Genomic DNA, 13,857 nt, shown 5'->3' with positions numbered 1-13,857 from the left:
AAAACACAGCCGGCAGTCTGTGTTTTAGGATTTACTGTATTTTCTTCTCTTTCTGTATCCGTTTTTGCTACTTCCCAACTTGCCTCTTTCTCTTTCTTGGCCCCAACCTCCATGTGAACCCCACCCTCTGTCATCACAGGGCCCATAAAATGCACTGCCAGCCCGTCGGTCAAGCTACAGGGTAATTAACTCTTTGACGGAACATCTGTCCTTGCTGACCATATGTTATACAGCCCACACTCTGGCTAATGTTCAACTTCAACTCTCATCGTTACAAACAAATCATCAGAACCCTGCGTTGGGAGCTAGTGTTCTAACCCTGTGCTTACCCCACCCACAGCCCCACCACTATTTATTTCACTTGTCACATGCAAATGTCTGCTTATCTTGTTGAAATGAGCAGCAGTCAGGGTCTGAGGGGTCATGGCCAACAAACACACACACACACACACACACACACACACACACACACACACACACACACACACACACACACACACACACACACACACACACACACACCACAGGCGACAGAGGGGTTGTGTGTTCACAGCACTGATTTATGTGAATGCGACCATAAAGAGATGCAGCATGGCGCTACAAAGGATTTCCCCCAGTGCTCTCCAACATTTCTGTGTGTGTACACTCAAATGTGTGTGTTGCAGTGAGTCAGCGTGTGTGCTCTTTTCTCTAAATGAGAACCAGCTCTGGAGAGCTCTCTGGCTCAGTGGGGTTGGCTGGGCCTGTAAGGTTCAACCACACGGTGAAAGAAAATAAGAATCATGTTGCTATCTGACTCGCAGCCTCCATTCACTTGTCACAATCGGTACTGTGAATCAACGCTCATGATTTCACTCACTTCTCTATTTGCTAGTAGATGCATGTGTCTTGGCATGCACAAACCCCATCGAAAACTCCTGCTGCAACTCCAAACGACTGTTACAAGGTAAATATGGCTTGTGTCATACAGATGAAAGGTTTCTATCTGACAGCAGCTACACACGTTCAGTGGGGAGCCTGTTTGAAACAAGAATCAAGGCCTTCCTCGTCCCGCTCCTCCCCCACGTGATTGAGTCTGAGGGCTGTTGAGTTGCATCAGTGCAGATGATACAAGGAGTGGGGAATGCATCTCCCTGACTAACCATGTAGTCTGCAGGTCTAAAGGGACAGTGGGCTGGGAATAGGAGTGGCAGTGATGTACTATGTGAGGAGAAGGACACTGCCAGGGTTCGTGTAGCCTGATTTTGAGCACAAACTGAAATATCTCAACAAGGGATGGAATGATAAATGGTATATTGTGGTGAATTTTCGTTATCGGGATAATCGTGAAATCTTCACAAGGCTTGACTTGAAAAAGCTGTCTAGCTACCCAGCAAACAGTCATATATATACACATATATATATATACACACACACACACACATATACACACACAGTCCGCATCTTTCCGGTTATTCCTGGTGTATCCCCCATAAAAAAAAATTAAACGGGATGTGTAGAAATAGTATAGATTCCAACATTAAGCACAGGGACATGAGGTGTCTATCTGTGATTCAATAAATGTGTTTCTTAACAAAATGTAAAGTAAAGAAAAAAAAAGACTTCCTGGCCAACTTAACTCTGTCACAGTTCTTTAAAAAACGAATTAATCTTTGACGAAAAGGTCATTATTGGCCTCAAAAATCCAATATTTCATGTGTAATAACTTGTAAAAATTCAACCCTAGGAAGTGTGATATTTCAACACAACTACACCGATCTGACAGCTACACTGTTCCAACACGCTGTAGTTACAAGTTGGCTTTCCAACAGAGGCCAAAACTGTCACAGCTAGATGTCCTTTCACACTGAGTCTGGATCAAGATCGATTCAGTATTCTGGCTCAAGTTGAATCTGTCAGCACTAACACCATGCACTGGAGAAACATGCATAGCACGTGAAAGACGACCTACAGCAAAGTCTGATTCATGAACTGCACTTGGTGTGCACATGAAAACACACAGTTTCCTCAGCACATTAGGTAAACATATCAGATGTCTTAACTCATTGAGAACACTAACATTCATCCCTGGATCAATTCACAAATATATTCTGTGTCAAACTGGAAAACCTTCACAAAGAGTAATATTGGAGTAAACTGATATTTCTTTTGATATACAGAACAAAGCCTGCAGAAGCCGTCCCATTATATTAAAAATGGCTGACAGTACGATATTCCGGCTCTAATGCAAGCCTAATCATTTCAACTTTGGTTCCAAACTTCTACATCAAACCTTTCCATGTCGGAGAGTTCTTGAAACGGAGCCAGTGGGAGATTTCCAAACATCAAAGTGGAGCTGGAGAATTTTTTCTTTTTTTCCCCTGCAACCGAAATAACAGAGCTTTTCACAGGAAGAAATCTATATGTGCAGGCTTGTAAGATTCAAGATTCAAGAACTTTATTTGCCATTTGTGCTTGCACACATAGGAACTCTTGTGCGGTTGTTGCTCAGAGAGTCAAGTTTAAAAAGACACACAAGGAAGACATAATCTACAAGGAAGACATAAATCTATCTATAAAACATATACATTATAAATTGCACAAAACCCGTTAAAAGTGTAGATTTGCATAAATAAATAAATAAAGATATATAAAATAAATAAACAGTCTGCTATGTGAGACGCTTCATCCAGCAGAATTATCTTAATTACCCTATCAAAGCAAAAGATCAGAGATATTTTAGCTGTAACGATGTGATGAAAGACTACTACTGTATTAGCCCTATACTCTACAAACACCTGAAGACATTTCCCAGTTGTGATCAGCTGATGCAAAATCATTTCTTATGCTAATAATTCAGAACAGACTGCAGTATGCATCAATATATTTGCCTTTACCTTGTTTGTATTGTTGTCATATTGTTAGATGGATAATCAACGGTAGTGTCTCTTAGGGCTTTTTCATTGGCACTTTTTCCCATCAAACGGACCATCTCTGGAGCTGTGCCAACGCACGCCTGACCCACCTCCAAGTGGCCAACACTCTTCTCCCTCTCCTTCTTCCAACATTTTCTGATTTTGCTGCTTCATAATAAAACCTTTAAATAACAAATGGGCAGTACCTAGCCATTCCATTTTTGACACAGGTCTGTATAAGTTTGTAAGTATCCTGGATCTTAAATATGCCTTTTCTATTCAGGTGTGGCAAGTAGTGTAAGTATAGAAGCATGTAACAGTCACTTGGCTCAGATATTAACAGTCTAGTTCTTTTGCTCACTCAAGTGCTTCTGAAGTGCCTGTCCATTTCATATAATGAAGTAATGGCTTCTATTACCCTGACCCCTTCTAAAAGCAAATATACAGGCACTGATTTGGCTCTTAAAAAACAATTTTAAAGCTTGATGGTTTGTTTTCACGTAAGATTATTAGAGTGGTGGATGCAGACAATAGCTGTCACACTGTGCTGTATTTACTTGGCTGCAGTAGTAGTAAAGTCTGACCTTTATGGAGAGGGCACATACATTCCTGGATGCTTGCCAACATTTCTCCCTTTGTCTGAAAATGTCATCTGTGCAGCACTGTGAACACAGATCTTGTTACAAAGCTATATAGGACTTTACTAATGACGCTATTATTTAATATGGTTATTCTTGTTTGCTTTGTAATGTGCCAGTTCATGACTCACTTTCATCAAGGGCACAATGTCTGTGACTCTACAAAATTCCGGTTAAGAGTGCCGTACGGTCAGATATCATTGTCACCATTTTACCAACTATTAAACACATGATGATTCAGTAACTGAGCTCGACTTATACATTGCCGATGTGAGCTTATTGTATCGATGTGTATGTCGGCTGATAAACCACACAAAATGACAGTACAGAAGTGCCAAGATACAGTATGTTTGAGGTACTTCAGTGTTTTATTATTTTTACAGTGTTGACCAGAGCGCACTAGTTTATTTCTACACTGTAAAATGTTCCTTTATCGAAAATATGTTCATGTTCAGTTTGTGTAAAATGACAAAAGTAGGTTTTAAATCAGGGAATGTCAAACAAGACTAAGAGTCTAAAGCGCTGCTAACAGCTCTGTGGGGCTGTACTTAAGCATGCTAGCATACTTAATGACGCTCAGTAACAATGCAAATATGTTGACATTTAGCAGGTATAATGTTCTCCGTTGTCACCATCATAGCTAAGCGTGTTAGGCTAACAAACACAATGCACAGCTGAGGCTTCTGGGTCTGTCATGAATCTTGCAGGTATTTAGTCATAAACCAGTTGCTACTTGCTGGTAGTGCTGGCATTTCAGGAATCACCAAAGTCAGTTGGCTTTTTCCATATTTCAGTCTGGAGCGGTGGACTGAGCGACACTGCCATCACCAGAACCACAACGGTAGCCTTTCTAAAACCACAGACTGTATAAATAAAAACGGACGTAGTCTTTGTGACGCCACCTATAGGTTTCTGAAGAGCGGCTGTGAAACTTAGTGTAAGCTGTGTGTGTGGACGGCACCCACCTGTCACTCAAAGACCACGCCCTTAATTATGCATAACTTTAAGCCTTAATATAATTCAAACAGGTGAGTTTAAAAATTCAACCCCTGTACAATTGTCATGAACACGGAAATTAGGAGATTGACTCACTTCTCAGGCCAGCCTCAAGTGGCTGTTAAAGGAACTGCAGCTTTTGGCACTTCTATGTCGGCTTTGAGCAAGACAAAAGATTGTGTCTGATGTCCCATTTCAGCACAGTGCTACGTAAACAATTAAACCATTTGATAGTCCAGTCAGTCCGATAATGTGTAGCTTTGTGCTGATAAGACATTTTTCTCTCTCTTGCTCAAAGGCAACCCCTGCCAGCATGGCAACCATAGAATGGTAACCATACCATGCAACAACATAATGGTGAGTATGTGGAGTCAAACAGTTGGTTTGGTCAGCCAGTAACACTGCCAAGTGTTATTACAGCTTTCAATCACATGAGCTGCTATTTACCCAGTACATACCCACTACCAAAGTCTGCTTGTTAACTGGTTAAAAAAAAGACGTTGGTACCTGATTTCAAAGGCTTGAATTAGGACAATTTTATGACCACACGCACTTCACTGTGTCTAACTGTGGTACCTACAGTGTCTGTATACTTTGCTGGATAAAACAGTGACTCCATCTCGCACACGTCCGTGCAAAAATATCAAACAAAATTCATCTCCCATGGGGCCCCAGGTGTTATTGCAGTGAGAGGCTCCACTGTAGCAAATTATACAGAACATTCCTGATCCATGACTCTCCCTCTCTCTTGCGCACACACACACGCTCGCGCACACACACGCACGCACACACACACACACACACACACACACACACACACACACACACACACCATGTGGTTCCACACAGCACAGACCCTACATACCAAAAGAAATGCACTCAAAACATGCACCGTACTCTTCTACAATGCTACAGAGCTAATGCAACTCAGAGTTAAAGGCAACAAATGTGTGTGAGCTTGTGTGACTGCAACTTTTTGTATTTATACATGAGAGGCAGAGAAAGCAAGAGGGGTGTGTGTGTGTGTGTGTGTGTGCGTGTGCGTGTGCGTGTGCGTGTGCGTGCTTGGGTATCTGTGTCAGTGTCCAACTGGCTGGCAGTGCAGTATCACATTGCCATAATTTATTCAACAAGGCCAAGAAAGACAGAGAGGAGTGAGAGGGGATGAATAGAGGTGATGTCAGGTGATGGAGGAGCAGGGTGATATATGGAAGCTTAAAGACAGGGAGACACTTTCACTACACTTGCTCTACAATGTCCAGGACATCTGAGGCAAACCCTTGAAACAAGAGGAAATCCAGAGGAGAAATCTTCTCCATGAACATCAATGACTCCATCCACATGCACAAATATACTGCTGACGGTAAACAGACAAACTGCAGTAAAAACCCCAAATGAGACGTATATTCTGAATGCGCTGTAATCTGAATATTATCCACATAACCGACATGTCTTAATCGGAAAAATGCTACATTTGGAATAAGGGCAAATTAAGAATATTCAAACAGAATACACTGAGCTTTATCAAATGTGGAATATTGTCCTATTCAGAAAATTAGAGTGCATGTAAACGTGTCACCATGATGTCATGCATTTTATAATATTCTACTGTAAAACTAACCGTGCAAACGTAATGGGTTGGAAATTCCTATTTCTACTGCAATACAAGATGCAACTTGGGGTTCACTCAAGGACACTTCAACACATAGTCAGGAGGAGCGAGGGATTGAACCACCAACCCTCCCATCATTTGTCATTTCCCATTTTTTAGGAAATGCTAAATGATTTGCTGATTATCCACACCCTTGCTGATTAGTTTCAGCTGTAAAATTGATAGATTTTAATCAGTCAAACTAGGTCTTATATTTACAAGGTCTGACACTACCACCTTATTATTCGAAACTTGTCCAACATTATTTGTATATCCTTTTGTACCGATTAGTGCAATTCAAAGTGCTTTACTGAGGACTGACAAACTGATAATAAGACGGTACAAATGTTAACAGTAAATCAATGAGTCTAATGCACATGAGAAATAAAAGTGATGAAAATGTAATATTAAAACCAAAAAAATAAAATAAGGCAATAACAAAGGCAATAGATAAGAGGGAGCCCTCAAATCCTTAGGCAAGTTGTTGCAAACGCTCAGAGCATAAAAGCTAAAAGCTGCCTCAACAAAACTTTTGACTCATGCCACGGGACCAGGAGGGCTGTCCTGGTTTGTCGTGTCAGACGAGAAGGCTGGTACAACAATTTTAAAATCAATATGGAAACTGACACTTTAATATGTTCTCTCCTGGTTCTAGTCAGCACTCAGGCAGCTGAGTTCTGAATCAATTGTAACTGATTTATGACTTTCTTGGCCAGAGCAGATAGCAGAGCGCTGCAACAGTCTGTCTTGCTGGATAGAAAGCATGCATTAGTCTCTCAGAGAGAGAAATGGCCACACTTTAGCTATAGTTTGGAATCAAAAGCCATACACAATCCTGTTTTGTCTTTAGCCACTATCACCTCTTTGCCTGCTTCATCATAATCATCATTTAAGGTTAGTGAGGCATTTTCAGCATGCCTTAGTTGTTGAGAAAGCAGAGCTAAAAAAAGGTGCATTTCTGCAGGGCACGACAGCTTCAAAGCTTCTCTCACTCGAAAAAGCTGAGAGAGGTTTGCATAATGTGTACAATTAGGTGACTGGATGGAGGACGCAGCTTGTTTTCTTCTTCATTACAGAAGCTGCAGAGGTGAAGGAGATGATGAAATTCCAGGACGGAGATGGAAAGAGGTATGAAGGCAAAGCAGTGCATAAAAACAGATGAGGACATAGAGGACGGTTACACCTTCACAATAAAACTTCTTATCTTCCATTTTCACTGCCAAAATAGCCAAGGCTTACAGGCAAGTGTGTAATTACATCATGAACGTAAGATTAAAAGGTCCAGTGTGTAACATTTAGGAGGATCTATTGTCAGAAATGTAATATAGTATTCATAGGTATATATAAATATTTATGTATTCATCAGTGTATAATCACCTGAATATAGGAACTGTTGTGTTTTCGTTACCTTTCGTTACCTTAGAATGAGACGTTTTTATCTACGGAGTCCGCCATGTTGAAGAAGAAGAAGAAGAAGAAGAAGAAGAAGATATACTTTGTTGATCCCCTAGGGGAAATTGTTCTTTTCACTCTTTTTTATACACACACAGGCTGAAATGCACACTTCATGCACTTGTGGACAGGCAAGAGAAGAGAGATGGTGGAGTGATGGGGCTGCAACGTTAACAGCGCCCCATGAGCAGGTTTTGGAGTTAGGCTGCCTTGCTCAAGGGCACCTTGGCAGTGCACAGGAGGTGAAACTGGACTTGAACCGGTGACCCTCCGGTTCCCACGCCAAGTCCCTACACACTGAGCTACTGCCCCCTGCCATGTTCCTACAGTAGCCCAGTAGCCAAGAATTGACAAACCAAACACTGGATCTATACAGGGGTTCATGGCCACTGAAGTTGTGTGGCCACCGTAGTTTGTCCTACATGCTTGGAAGATGAGCAGTATTCAGATTGTTGTAATCTACACCTTCACCACTAGAGGCCAAGGAATCCTTTAAAGTTGCACAAATCCAGTGACAGAATTGTTTAACAGAAAATATGTTGCTTGTAACGATGAAGCCACACAGAATTATTTTACCCTCGGATTTACAAAATGTTTTTGCATATTTTAGCTCATTGTTTTGGTCATATAGCCAACTGTTTTACTGCTTTAAGGGGCCGATCACACAGAGACGTATCACTAGAAGCGCATTGCCTCCAAAACCATTGTTTTCCTGTAGTACAGTGTGCCTTGCGTGTGTTTATTATTTGCGCCACGGTCTGCTAGTGGATTTTAGATGCGCGTAAAAGTTTAAGCTTTTCAACTTTTCAGGGCAAGGTCACTACTTTACCGATTCCTTCCTCTTTTGATGGATTGTTTACTTTGCCGGTAAATAGGTTAACGAGCTAGCTAGTTAGCTAGCTGTTTGCCTGTGAGAGAGCTAAGGAGAAGGTTGTAGTGGGGGTTAAGCCCAAGTAACCTCAGTTATCAACATTGTTGAAATGAAGCTAGTTTACTCATCTAGAGCTGCTTTAGTTTTTCTGTCATAGTTTTTCATCATATTTGATCACCTGGTAGTGCACGCTGCCTCGCTCCACAGGTGCACCAGCTGTTTTTCCCCTGGCACTCTGTCAAGGTGTTTTTGAAGTGGCCGAGCCTAAAGCGGTGCGTCTCTGTGTGATTGGCCCCTAATTGAGTCTCACAGCTCTCATCGACCTTGCTGATATTCACTGTGACAGATTACATCACTTAAATCTCAATTAAGTTCACTTCAGTTAAAATTAAATTTTATTTAATTACTTCAATTTAATAAGTATATCAACTTGCCTGCTTGAATGGGCTTAAAAAGCACTTTTTTTATCCTTTTGTCTACAAAAATAAGCTTGACAAACAGCATCATGGGTGGAAGATGATCTTACAGATTAACACTAGGAGCATGTGACTGAAGCATAGACATTTAACAGTGTAGGCGTTTGTGTATGAGAGAAACAGCCAAATAGCCGCCTCCGCTGGAGCTGTAACTGTAGGGCACGGTTGAGGAGCTAATACTGAACAGCCTTAGATGACCAGGAATTTGTCTGGTTCTAATCTTTTCCCACAAGGAAGCAGAGTTCACAGCCTGTGTGACACAAAGCTGAGTGGGCAGCCGGCCGCAGAGGGATAGAGGGAGTTAACAGGCCCTAATGGCAATCAAACCGCTTTTTAAATGTTAGCAAATCAGCCAAACAAGCTTACACTGCAACACACAAACACATGGGAGCTTAGGCAGTGACTTAAGGAACTTGAAAAAGTGGGGATATGGCACTAAATCCACACACACACACACACACACACACACACACACACACACACACACACACACACACACTGACCTTCTACTCCACAATATGGACAAAATGAATGCAGCAGAAATCATCACAGCATTTTCTTCATTTCAATATATGACACTGAAGCAACCAATCAGTCCCTACAGGAAGTTGCAATCGCAACAACTAATGCAAATTCAACCAACCGCAGATTTGTTATCATTTTAGTTTCACTAATCATAGCAGTCCCCAACGCACAACGTTAAGCCATATGCCATCAAACTAGTGATTTTATTCTCACAGGAACAAGTTGCCCTTGAATGAATTATACAAAACAAATTGCACCTATTTTTGTAATTATTTTTTCCACTACAACATATTTTGTTTGATAAAATAGCTGTACATGAATGAGATTTGTAGGAGGTTGCTATAAGGCCACTTTGTTAAGGAAATCAGTCACCAGTAGGGCTGGGTACTGTCAAGAACCTCACAATTCAATTCGATATCGATTCGATTCGATATTGATTTAAATGCTTCGATATCGATTCAGTAATAAGTAAATTACAGCTTTGGGACGGCGACTTCCATCATGTGTTTGCGTATTGGTATGGCGTATCATGGTTCGAGTGTGTATACCATCTTCTTAAAACCCCCGTTTTCCACGACACTGTACGGTCGTAGGTCCTTACATATGAAGACGGCCACAGACTCCGTTATCTTCTGTGCGCGGGCAGTTTGGCAGCAGTTTGCAAAGGAAGGATCTGTCGAGTTGCGTCTGTTTTGAATCCACAGGTTTAGCCGCGGGTTGCTGCAGAGCATCTTCATGGTGTCGGCTTAAGTGGTTGCACAAATTTGTTGTTATTGCAGTATTTTAGTACTGCCTGGCACAGCTTACACACTACCTTACTTTTGTCTATTTCCTGTGTTCCGGGTTTACACTGGAATATAAAATGACTCCAAACGTCTGCTTTTAAAGTTGAAGGCGCTGGTTTAACAGTGCTGCTACCTGCTTTGGTTGCCATGTTGTTGTTGTGTGGTCAAGTGTGGCCTCCGTCTGTACAACGCAAATCACACAAAAGGTGTTGCTCACCGCGCCCCCACTGGCCACGGGCTTGAATCGATTCAGAGGATTTAATGAATTGATATTGAATTGGGAAAAAATATATTGCAATGCATTGATGAATCGATATTTTTACCCACCCCTTTTCACCAGCAAACACTTGGAATTAAACTCAGAAGCAAAGTCAACAAACAGAGTGAAGCGAAATACACTTTCTCAAAGGGAAGTCAACTTCACACATCAAAGTCAGCACTCAATGTCCTTATCAAATCAATAGCCACCTTCATTAAAGGGGTTTTCCACTGGTTTTACACAGTTTACTTGTCACCACTCAGTTGTAAAGGGTCCTCTGTGGCTCGTTGTCAGGTCTGGGAAAATAACCCTGATGATGGAGACGACATGTATACCAGAAAGCTGTGATAACCCTAACCCTGTGATACAAAGACATAGGTCTTTAGCAGGAGGGGAGGGTCTAGTGAAAAATGATTTTGGTTGCATTATGACCCTGTGTTACTCGAGCAGATCTTGGCTTCTGCTGATCTGATTTTAACCAGACCACGGACACGCCCTTCAACGTACAGTCGCAAATAGCACGGCGTTCAGTCAGCAACATTTTTTGACTCTACTGACCAATTTTGAAGTTGAGCAGATAAAACCTGTAGGAGGCGTTAGTTAAAATAGAAGCCCTGAAATGTGAGAAATGGCATCACAGTTTGACATTCGATTCTAAATGACCAACTTTGACGGCATGCCACAGACACACCCTTCAACGTACAGTCGCAAATAGCACGGCGTTCATTCAGCAACATTTTTTGACTGTACAGACCAATTTTGAAGCAGATCCGATAAATTCCCTAGGAGTAGTTTGTCCAAATACAAGGCGAAAAAGTGAAAATGACAAACAAAATGGCCGCCGAGAGTAAAAATGTAAATTAAAATAGCCGATTTCCTGTGGGTTTTGGGGCATGGGTCCAAGAGGCTTTTCTGTAGGTCCCAGCACGTTACACGTGCCTACCGAGTTTCATACATATTGGTGAAATGTGGCGCCGGGGCTACTTTGTTGAAATACTGTAGGGGGCGCTACAAACACTTCGTTTTAATCATACGTGCCGATGTGGAGATATAAACTTCTTCATTATAAAGAGCACCACCTTTTGGCAATGGCCTGAAATTGTGCACGATGCCTAATGAAGACATAAGGAACTATTGACCCAAGGTTGGTGTCAATCGGACATACCAATGTGGAGAAATGCCCCACTTCCTTTTTTGACGAAAATCAACAAGAAGTGCTAATTTCATAACATGCTTATTTTTTGAAATATCAAAATACTTTAAATTACTTTTTTTGCCAGGACGGTCTTCAGATGCTACGTGAAAAGTTTCGTGCGAATCAGACAAAAGCGCATGGATGGAACACGAAAACGTAGTTTTTGGACATTTCGCGCTATAGCTGGGAAAAAAATCTAGGTGGGCGTGGCCTATATGGGGAGATTCAGCTCCATTCACCGAACACGTGGATATAAGGTTTTTGAAAGTGAGACAAACGATGCAGGAGTTATTAGCCTAAACCTACTTTTCTTAATAGTAACGCCACCTCACACTGTTTGACACTGGCTTGGTCCCTAATTATGGGCACCTGGGCACCCTGGTGGTCAGAATGTTCTGCAGCCCCATACCAACAAACTGTGATACACTGTGTGTTCTGACACCTTTCTATCAGAACCAGCATTAACTGTTTCAGCAGTTTGAGCTACAGTAGCTCGTCTGTTGGATCGGACCACACGGGCCTTCGCTCCCAACGTGCATCAGTGAGCCTTGGCCATGACCCTGTCTCCGGTTCACCGCTTTTCCTTCCATGGACCACTTTTGATAGGTACTGACCACTGCAGACCGGGAACACCCCACAAGAGCTGCAGGTTTGGGGATGCTCTGATTGTTATGGCGGATCACTTTTTGCTGGTAAGCAGCCATGGTATAAGCTCGACAATTGGAAGTAAGCTGCAAGCAACGATAAACGGGCATCTGCAGCCTGCATGCAACGGAGTGTGATGTGGTCACGTTACGTGCCAGCACATCATGAGTAGTAGTAGATTCACTTAAATCAGATGACAACTGCCATGTAGGTGGCGTTATGACTATGACTAACTATTGGCACATAGTTGTGTTCAGGCCGGGGCTCTCATCTAACGTGAAGTTGAACATTGCTCAGAATGTTATGGCTGATCGGTGTAGATATAGTGAAAGTTTCAGCAAATATGACAAAAGGTTTCTTTGATAAGTTGCTTTTTGCTGCAGCTTTAATAAGAGGTCAACTGTTTTCTGAGCTGTTCACCTTTATCCTTGTGAAAAATATAATATGATGATTTCCACAAGTTCACGAAACAAACATCCTGACAAAGAGTGCAGAACATTTCTAAATCCAGAAAAAAAAGTGATTCCATTTTAAATTTTGTCCCAAAGATAAATAAACTAGTGTCATATAAACACGACAGGGTCTGACCACCATTACTTAAACATTCCAAAGAATATATCTATTGGTGACTTTACCAAAACAAAGGAGGCAACTGCAGAAAGCATGATTTGCAGGACAAGACAAAGGAAAGAACTTCAAGTCCCTGAATACTGATAGATAAGAAAAGTGTTCTTGCATGAGGCCTGTTGTGGCCACTGTGGCACAATGCAGGATGGAACAGAACTAAAAGGTTCTGTTATATCCTGGTTCCATAACATTCTTTTTCTTTTTAAACATTCTTCAGAGAGCAACACGGTGTAAGCCACCGTTTTATTCAATTTATAATGCTTATTCACACTACAATTAATTAACTGGCATGGCCGAATAATGCAAAATCAGATTACACAATAATCCATTGAACCAGACCGCGGATGGTTCAGGGATAAGAATTACTAAATCCTGATGCAATCCAGACTTTATGTTTCTGAGCAATATAATGAAAATATACAGCTAGAAAACTGAATAGACAGTGAAGGCCAAGCGTAGTCTTTAAATAAAAGTTAGTCTTAAAAACAGCAGAATGCCGTGGCCCTTTTTGCTCATCTCATCACTTTCCCTCCTTTCCTGTCACTCCACTGCTGTCTCTATCAATTTGAGGAAATAAATCGTACAAAAATATATATATAATTAAAGCTGCAAGCAGCGTTGAGCGGGACCTCACACTCCACGCAACTCGGGGCGTGCAGCGGCCGCGTCACGTGCCGTCGTAACACGTATTGGACATTGCACTGAAGTTATGAGCACTATTTTATGGCGAATCTGCTGAAATGGACAAGTTGTCACTGGCACGCGGTTTAATGTACAGTCACAGCTCAACTTTTCAATCAGTTTGTATGACAACAGAATTCTAAGTGGCCAACTTTGACCTCA

The 13,857-nt window shown here is 41.7% G+C and overlaps 1 protein-coding gene across 2 annotated transcripts in view; it reads right to left on the bottom strand.

The window, feature by feature from the left end:
- Positions 1–13,857, bottom strand: part of ccdc102a (coiled-coil domain containing 102A) — an 87,746-nt gene that overhangs the window by 63,190 nt on the left and 10,699 nt on the right. The window contains exon 2 of one of the 2 annotated variants that reach the window (XM_051380014.1): positions 2,273–2,360. The exons of the other annotated variant lie outside the window; for it this stretch is intronic. The gene's annotated coding sequence lies outside the window, so the exon portion shown is untranslated. The remainder of the gene's footprint in view (positions 1–2,272; positions 2,361–13,857) is intronic. 2 annotated transcript variants of the gene reach the window in all.

This window comes from Dicentrarchus labrax, unplaced genomic scaffold (genome assembly GCF_905237075.1).
Source record: "Dicentrarchus labrax unplaced genomic scaffold, dlabrax2021, whole genome shotgun sequence".
Lineage (NCBI taxonomy): Eukaryota > Metazoa > Chordata > Actinopteri > Moronidae > Dicentrarchus > Dicentrarchus labrax.
The sequence above is the reverse complement of the archived record's forward strand: the minus strand, read 5'-3'. Positions and strand labels throughout refer to the sequence as shown.